The 7,477-nt window shown below is 41.1% G+C and overlaps 1 pseudogene; it reads right to left on the bottom strand.

Annotated features, from left to right (window-relative positions):
• Positions 1-693: 693 nt before the first annotated feature.
• Positions 694-7,145, bottom strand: LOC149259142 (LEAF RUST 10 DISEASE-RESISTANCE LOCUS RECEPTOR-LIKE PROTEIN KINASE-like 2.5 pseudogene; annotated as a pseudogene).
• Between the last annotated feature and the right edge of the window lie 332 nt (positions 7,146-7,477).

The raw sequence follows: 7,477 nt of genomic DNA, 5'->3' as shown, positions 1-7,477 counted from the left end.
TATAATGTAGATTTTGATAAAAATATATAAATAAATCTAATATGGTAGTAAACTTTTCAAAATATAAAAATGAATGTAACATGGAAGTAAACTTTTTGGATCGAGCATGTTTAAATGGAATGAAAATGTCCATCAAGATGGTATTTTCATGCTTGAATTATAGGAATTCAATTTTTAAATGTATAAATACCATAATTAGCATTGAATATACCATAAATCATAAAAGGCGTGAATAAACACATCCAAACGAAATGTGTTAGAGATATTTAAATATGCCAACACATGTAGTAGATAGTTTTGATTGAAGTGCGTGTTTCTTAAATATGTCCACGGGTATTTTGATGTTGTTAAAAATCTAGTAGGGATAGGCCAACGGGTATTGTGGTGATGTTAAAATCTAGTGGAGGGGCATTCGCCTCTTTAAATTAAATTATTGAGAAACAGTTCAGCAATATAAATATTTAATCTTGTACACACATTTTAAAAAGTGTGTGAAGCTAATTAACGAAGATATAACACCATGCCTAGTAGAATCAATTGAAAACTTCTCTAGACTTCGCCTTCAGGCATATTTTTCTGCTATGCTATGTATTATTTACATTACTCGGAGGTTTCAGTAGTCTGATTACTGGTGGGATCCACTATTTGAATCTCTGAAGCACTTGATGAAGAAAATTGGTGAGAAGAAGATCGCTACAAAGGTGTGTCCACAGGAAATGGGAATGGAGGAGTGGTAATGTCAACATCTCCTTCTAACGTCTGGACAACTTTGCTCATTGAGGGATGACGAGATGCCTTGAACTGTATGCAACAGAGCCCAACTAAACTTAACCTTTTGGCAATGACTTGGCCTTCCTCTGACATGTCCTCTTTTCTTAGATTTTCAAGCTCTCCCTTTTCCAATTGTTTAAAAGCCCACTCTGCATAGAAGAATTTACTCGAGTTACTTTCTAGATACTTATAATCGATGTTCTTCCTTCGCCCCACCATATCCGTAAGTAATATACCATAGCTATACACATCAGATTTATCAGTGACAACTCCATACAGCCTTGACCACATCTTTGGAGCAGCATAGCCTACTGTTCCTCTATTGGCCACAGAGACGTGACTTTCCTCTCTGTCCGATATTTTGGCAAGACTGTTGGAACTACTGCACACCTACATGCGGACTCTTAGTTAGAGCATGGGACTACATGCAAGATTACTTTTGCATGATCTACTCCTTCTTTAACTCCACAACTCGTTAGTTCTTCTGCATGATTTACTCCATGATTTGCTCCTTCTTTGACTTCACAACTGGCTAGTTATCTCCAAAACTTGTTGTAGGTGTTGAGTCTTCTCATTGATCACCACTATGGTGCATTACCTTGGGATCTTCACCTAGTAATGCTATATCATGAGCATTGTAACCTATTTTCTAATGAATCATTCTTTTCTTCTTTCGATTTTCTTTTATTGTTTTTTCTCTGCAAAGCTGTGTGTTCAACCTTTACTAGCTAGATTCATTTGTGCAGGGTTTCTAACACATTTACATGGTACCAGAGCCCATAGGTTGCTAGATAAAAGGTGCACCAGTACTTTATTTTGCAGGTATTACAGCTTGGAGATCGAAGATTGACAGAAAAATGGAGTTTCCCAAAACATCGATCCTAACACCGTACAACTATCACGAATGGAAGGACCAAATGGCTCGATAGCTTCATCATAAAGGGTTGTACAGGATTACCATGGTTACAGAAGTGGAACCCACTTCAGCCATAGAGAAATCAAAGTACCTCAGCCATATGGATGAGGCCCACGGATCCATATGCATGTACATCTCTCTAGAGTTGCAGTTTCATCTATCTGCCTGTAATACTCTCAATGAAATTTGGAAAAAGGTTGAAGATCTCTATGGGAAACAGGATGAGATGAAAGGACATCTGCTTGAAGTGGAGCTGCTGTCATTGGATCCATGGAATTATGACATAATTCAAGACTTCTTCACCAAATATAATGATCTATTGTTGCAACTCAAGGGTTGTTGAATTGACAAATCCAAGGAGGAGAGTCGCCAAGTTCTCTCTATTATGTCAAAGCTCATATCGGAATACTCCGTCTTTGTGTCTACATTTCATTCAGTAAGGCTCGCAACAGGTAAATCCTACACTATGCCTTCTCTCAAAGAATTTATGGAGTCCCTTATTTTTGAGCAAGATAAACTCATTGGCATGGGGAAAATCAAACCTCCAAAAGCGCATGCACTTGCTGTGCATGATGGCAGCCACAATAAAAATCACAGATCTGATTCAAATCAGAAAAATCAGCAGCAAAAAGACAAGGGAAAAGCGCATTCCCATCCAAAGAAGGAAGGGTACACCAAGCCCTTCAATGACTCCTCCGGCTCGAGAAATGAGAAAGGGAAGAAAGGAAACAAATGCACCTACTTTCAAAGAGGATTCCATCCAGAATCCTCTTGCATGAAGAAACAAATTGACCAAATGGCAGAAATCCTTCAGAAGCACAACCTTGGGGACCACATCTCTCAGGGTGCTAAGAAGAAAACTGAGGATCCGCCACACGAGAAAGGTAACAATTTTCACGCTTTAGTTGCAATTAATTCTTTTCCTGATGCATGGATTATAGATTCTAGTGCATCACATCATATGGTTGCTGCAAAGGAAGTCTATTCCTCTTTGGATGCATGCAAATGACCTCCCATCCTCATGGGAGATGACTCACCTATTGAAGTCACTGGAAAAGGTAGAGTGGAACTTTTACACGGAAACTTTGAAGATGTGCTTCATGTTCCAAAACTTCCGGTAAACCTATTTTCAGTTTATCAGATCACTCATTCCGGCACTAAAAAGAGAGTGGAATTCACTCTAGATGTAGTGAACATATATGATCTACATAGTAGCTCCAATATTGCAATTGGTGAGGTAAATAATGGAACCAGACTATATACATTTTCTAAATTTATTGAACCTGAATCCTCCTTATTGCTTACGCATGTTGATGATAGTACTAGGCTTTGGCACGAGAGGTTTGGTCACTTAAATTACAGGTATATGCAGCAGCTAAGCAAGAATGAGATGGTGGAAGGCTTGCCAAATATCAGTTTCTCCAAAGGAGTTTGTGAAGGGTGTGTCCTTGGCAAACAGCCTAGAGAAAAGTTTGACACCGGCAAGACTCACAGAGCGTCCTCTCCTCTAGATCTGATCCATAGTGATCTCATCAGGCCTTTTCCTCATCCTTCCATCAACAAAGCAAGGTATGTGCTTACATTTATTGATGATTTCTCATGGTATACTTGGGTGTATCTTCTCAGGGCCAAATCTGAAGTTTTTGTGCACTTTGAAGATTTCAAAGCACTAGTTGAGACAGAATCAGAGAGAAAGATCAAAGCCCTCCATACAGACAATGGGGGGGGAATATGTTAACACAACACTTCGAAACCTTTGCCTTCAATCCAGCATACAGTTGCAGTACATAATACCATACACTCCGCAGTAGAATAGAGTTGTTGAGAGAAAGAACCGATCTCTCAAAGAGATGGCTTCCTGCATGTTGCATGCTAAGTCATTGCCTCATAAGCTATGGGCTGAAGCACTTAATTGCGCTAACTATATCTAGAACAAATCTCCTCATAGGTCTGTCAAGTATCAGACCCCCTTTGAGGCTTGGAGCGGCACTAAACCATAGGTCACCCACTTCTGTGTTTTCAGCTCCCGAGCATGGGCCAAGATCCCCTCTGAAAAGAGGAAAGCTCTTGATCCACATAGCATTGAGTGCATCTTTGTTGGATACCCTGATGGTGTGAAGGGATACCGGCTCCTAATTTCCTCTATGGATAATCTCATCATTGAGCGAAGTGTCAAATTTGAGGAAAGTCTCTCGCATGCACCTCAATTGCCACATGCAGACACCTTTTATCTACCTCATGTCTGAGATGATGACTCAGTACACTCAGATGCAGATACAGAGCATGTAGATGCAGAGACAGAGTCTTTAGATACAAATCTAGTGCATGCAAATGATGATCCACATCCAAGTCCAGATCGGGCTTCCAGAAGTGAATCATATTCCCCTGTCATAAATCAGAGAACAAGGATCTTACGTGAGATATATGCACAAGACCACCCAGCTGCTAGAAATGGTCTTGTGGGGGATAATTATGATCTGCAGAGGACTAGCTCAGAGTTTATTGAGCTTCCTCTTATCCTCACTGCCACTGAACCATCGCCATCCTGGCATTGTCATTTGGTTTAGTCTTCTGATCCATAGTCTTATGCTGAGGCTGTTGGGCATCCATCTTGGGAGTCTGCCATGGAGGAGGAATATAACTCCCTCCTTGAGAACTAGACCTGGGATCTGGTCCCCCTTCCTTCAGGAAGGAAACTTGTCCGATGCAAATGGGTCTACAGGACCAAGAGTGCTGCAGATGGGAAAAGGCTAGTAGCTAAAGGCTTCCAACAAGTGCATGGCATTGATTATGACGAGACCTTTTCTCCAGTAGCAAAGATGGATTCCATACGCCTTACACTTGCCATTGCAGCTACCCAGGGATGGGAAGTACATCAGATGGATGTGAAGAATTCCTTTCTTCTCGAAGACCTATCAGAGGAGATTTACATGGAGCAACCACATGGTTTCATTCAGGATTCATCTTTGGTCTGCAGACTGAAGAAATATCTCTACGGCCTTAAGCAGGCCCCAAGAGCTTGGCATGCGAAGATGGATTATTTTCTCTTATCACAAAACTTTGAAAGATGTAAGTCTGATCTGAATGTTTACATGCTCAGGACACATGATTCTCTTCTTATCTTAGTTTTGTATGTGGATGATCTCCTAATCACTGGCAGCTCGGATTCAGCCATTACTATAGTCAAGAGGGCCTTGCATGATAGGTTCTTGATGACAGACATGGGTCCATTACACTTCTTTCTTGGTCTTGAGATCAGCCAAGATGCCACAGGCATCAAACTCTCTCAGACTAAGTATGCACGGGATCTCCTCGAGAGATTTCGCATGACTGACTACAAGCCAGCACCGACTCCTTTTCTGTCTAGGGTCCGCCTTGAGGATGGAGGTGACACTCCATTAGTTGACAGCACTCTCTATCGACAGCTAGTGGGGAGCTTATTATACCTCACCCACTCCAGACCAGATCTCCCATATGCAGTAGGGGCAGTTTCCAGATACATGCAAGAGCCGCATGAGCTACACTGGAATGCTGCCAAGCGCATCCTCCGATATGTGCAGGGCACCATCACCTTCGGGATTCACTATGCAGTAGGCACTGCATTGAATCTCCTTGGCTTCACAGATTCTGATTGGGTAGGAGACAACATTGATCGCAAGTCCACCTCCAGATATTCACTCAGTCTAGGATCTGGCTCTATCTGTTGGTCGAGCAAGAAGCAGGCTGCTATTTCTCTCTCTTCAGCTGAGGCCGAGTACAGAGGAGTAGTCAACATCACCATTCAGGTTCTGTCGCTACAGTACTTCCTCACTGAGTTGGGCGTCTAGTTCCCCAAGCCCATTGTCATCTGGTGTGACAACCAGAGCACTCTCAAATTTTGCAGGGATCCAGTACAGCGGCAGCGGACGAAGCACATAGAGATCCATATGCACTACATCAGAGACTTAGTAGATGATCGGGTCATTGATTTGTAGTTCTATCCCTCAGCAGAACAGACTGTAGACATCTTCACCAAGACATTCACTGAGTAGAAGTTTCGCTCTCTGCACGATCGTCTTGGAGTGAAGGACACAGTTACTTAACAACTGTCTTTTCTTCCTCTTTTCTTTTGATTACATTTTATTTTGAGGGGGGTTTTTTGCACAAGGTTTTCCCTCTTTCCTCAATTTTAGTAGAAGTTGCACTATATTTTGGGTGACCTTTGGCCTTAGTTGCCAGGGCCCATTTTCTATTTTTCCCCATAGTGGTGTTCAGGGGGGTGTTGGAACTACTACACACCTACATGCAAACTCTTAGTTAGAGCATGGGACTACATGCAAGATTCCTTTTGCATGATTTACTCCTTGATTTTCACCTTCTTTAACTCCGCAACTGTTTAGTTCTTCTGCATGATTTACTCCTTGATTTGCTCCTTCTTTCACTCCGCAACTGGCTAGTTATCTCTAGAACTTGTTGTAGGTGTTGAGTCTTCTCATTGATCACCACTATGTTGCATTACCTTGGGATCTTCACCCAGTAATTCTATATCATGAGCATTGTAACCTATTTTCTAATGAATCATTGTTTTCTTCTTTCGATTTTCTTTTAGTGTTTTTGCTCTGCAAAGCTGTGTGTTCAACCTTTACTAGCTAGATTCATTTGTGCAGGTTTTCTAACACATTTACAAAGACCAAAATCTGCAACTTTGGGGAAAAAATTAGCGTCAAGGAGAACATTGTGGGGCTTTATATCACAGTGCAGGATGCGATTTCTACAGTCTTCATGTAGGTATGCAATGCCGTGAGCTATACCAACTGCAATTGAAAACAACTGTTTCCAATCCATCTCTTCCTTGTGGTCTCCATGGATATACTTGTCCAAAGAGCCATTGACCATGTATTCATACACCAAAGCTCTTTTGCATCCCTGAGAACAATAACCCAATAGGCGCACCAAGTTAATATGGCAGGTCATTCCCACTGTAGCCACTTCTGCAATGAATTGTTGCTCACTCTGTTTCGACTCATCCAAAATCTTCATAGCTATTACATGTCCATTGGGAAGTTTTCCTCTATAAACAGTTCCGAAACGTCCTTTGCCAAGCTTGTGTTCCAAATTGTTTGTGTAAGTTATAATCTGACTATAAGAATACCTAACAGGTGCTTGTGATGAGCAATAATTTAAGAAATTCTCAACCGAGGGAGGTCTCGAATCTGCAGGATCCATAAAAACTCGAATGCTCTGCTGCTGCTCACGGGAACTCCTCTGACAGCAACAACTTCGATGACGAACCATTATGCAACAGACCACTACTATGCTAAACACAACACATACTGCATAAATATAGCTGGAAATAAAGTTGAAATGGTCATTAGAACATGAAAAATAAGCATCCATAAAGAATGGATTGGCTATAAAGACTAGCAATTTACCTGCCATGAACTGTGCAGAGAACCTCTTTCCGTATTGTATTACACATCCTTTAGGCAAACAAAGAAGAAAGTGTTGTGTGAGATAATGTAACATTGATAGTTAACACAACATAACGTAAAGTAGCATAGATATATATAGATGGATGTAGCGAAACACAAAAGATTCTCATCATCATTGCAATCTTCCTAGTGGACATCATCATCAGGACAAATGCAGTGTGTGTTATAATTCTGGTTGTGACCATAATAAAAATTAGAGTAGAATCGTCAGTAACATCTTCCCCCACTTGCTTGACAATAATTACACGTGTAATCGCTTATAGACCATTTAATTTGGAATCCTCTTTGGTGGAGTTGTTCGAAATCCTTATCCGTGCTA

The sequence above is a fragment of the Pinus tabuliformis genome, chromosome 6 (genome assembly GCF_031772625.1).
Source record: "Pinus tabuliformis cultivar Carrire ecotype Pingquan chromosome 6, CPIR1, whole genome shotgun sequence".
Lineage (NCBI taxonomy): Eukaryota > Viridiplantae > Streptophyta > Pinopsida > Pinales > Pinaceae > Pinus > Pinus tabuliformis.
Note: the sequence above shows the minus strand (reverse complement) of the source record. Positions and strands in the feature narration are given on the sequence as shown.